This window comes from Rhinopithecus bieti, unplaced genomic scaffold, assembly GCF_001698545.2.
Source record: "Rhinopithecus bieti isolate Rb0 unplaced genomic scaffold, ASM169854v2 scaffold_574, whole genome shotgun sequence".
NCBI lineage: Eukaryota > Metazoa > Chordata > Mammalia > Primates > Cercopithecidae > Rhinopithecus > Rhinopithecus bieti.
The window spans coordinates 4,908,320-4,910,359 of record NW_016803605.1 but is presented as its reverse complement, the minus strand read 5'-3'; positions in this window follow the sequence as shown (position 1 = coordinate 4,910,359).

Genomic DNA, 2,040 nt, shown 5'->3' with positions numbered 1-2,040 from the left:
GCCTGCACACCGGGCCCCTCTCCAGCCGCCGGACCCGCGGCGCCCCTCGCCCGTGCTCCGGCCGCCCCTCCCCCGCCCGGCGCTGGCTCCTCCCACCACCCGGTTGCCGAGAGGGGGCCGGGGGGCGCTGGTCTCGCGGGACGATTCGCTGCTCCGGGGAGCGGCCCCGGCCTTGGAGAGGGATGGAGGGGTCACGAGGAGGTCCCCTGGCTGGGGCTCATCCCGGGAAGAAAACGGGGACGCCCCGGCCCGCAGACCCTCCCCGCAGACCCGGCCACCTGCAGAGGCGCCCGGAGCCCCAGGGCGCTCCTCCCCGAGCCACATCCATCACTGGCTCCGTGTGACATAAACGCCACTTCACAGTAGGGCGAAGCCCGCTTGGCATCCCAGCACCACGAGTTTTCTTGTCCCAAGGCCCCCTGTCCATTTGGGCTGTCCAAATCCACTTGTCCATCAGACCCCCTCCCACTCCCGGGAGAACCTTTCCTGAACCCAGAACCCCAGCCACTCTCCCCGCCCCCACGCAGGAGTTAAGGACCCCCTTGCAAACTCCCAGTCCCCTGCTTGCCCCACCAAAATTGCTCTTAGCATCCTGAGTTTTCACCGTGTAGTAGCAGATAGATTTCCACCGTCTGACTGTTAGCTCCTTGAGGGAGGAAATCTTAATGCCCTTGTAGCCATAAAGTGCACCCCAACCTGGCACGTATTGATTAAAAATCTAAAAGTTGGCCGGGCGCGGTGATTCACGCCTGTAATCCCAGCACTTTGGGAGGCCGAGGTGGGCGGATCACCTGAGGTCGGGAGTTCAAGACCAGCCTGACCAACATGGAGAAACGCTGTCTCTACTAAAAATACAAAATTAGCCGGGCTTGGTGGCACATGCCTGTAATCCCAGCTACTCAGGAGGCTGAGGCAGGAGAATCTCTTGAACCCGGGAGGCGAGGGTTGCAGTGAGCCGAGATTGCACCACTGCACTCCAGCCTGGGTAACAAGAGCAAAACTTCGTATCAAAAAAAAAAAAAGGTTTTTTAAAATTAATTTTTTCATAGAGACAGGGGTCTCACTATGTTGCCAAGGCTGGCCTTAAACCCCTAGACTCGAGCGATCCTCCTGCCTCTACCTCCCCAAAGTGTTGGGATTACAGGCGTGAGCCACAGCGCCTGGCCCCAAATTCTAAAAGTTTAAAATATATTGAGTATTTGCTTTACATGTAATCAAAAAATATGCAGTATTTACTATGTGCCAAGCATTATTCTAAGTGCTTTACTAATATTACCTCATTTAATCCTGACTACATGGCTTCCTAAAGAGTGGCCTAAAGACGGCGGGGATGCCCAGTACCCAAAGGGTCTCTGGGAGGTTGTCCCTTTCTCCAGCTGCAAGTCAGTGTCAGGCTGGGTGTTCCTCATATTCTCAACACGAAACGGCAGATTGCAGTGGACAGTGCAGAAGCGGTGTTGAGGCACCAGCTCCTTTCTAATGAGCAAGACGCTAGAGACTTGCAAAAGCATAAACCAATACCATCGCTGACAAGATTTTTTCAAATTTATTTTGGAGCATAGCGTTATTCTTATTTAAAAAAGTACATATGGGCTGGGTGCAATGGCTCATGCCTGTGATCCTAGTACTTTGGGAGGCTGAGGTGGGAGGATTTCTTGAGCTCAGGAGTTCGAGACCAGCCTGGGCAATATAGTGAGAACAGCCCCCCGTCCCTATAAAAAAAAAATTAAAAATTAAAAAATTGGCCGGGTGCGGTGGCTCATGCCTGTAATCCCAGCACTTTGGAAGGCTGAAGCAGATGAGGTCAGGAGTTCAAGACCAACCTGGCCAAGATGGTGAAACCCTGTCTCTACTAAAAATACAAAAATTAGCCGGGTGCAATGGTGCATGCCTGTAATCTCAGCAACTCGGGAGGCTGAGGCAGAGAATTGCTTAAACCCGGAAGGCAGAGGTTGCAGCGAGCCGAAATCGCGCCACTGCACTCCAGACTGGGTGACAGAGTGAGACTCCATCTCAAAATAATAATATTAATGATAATAT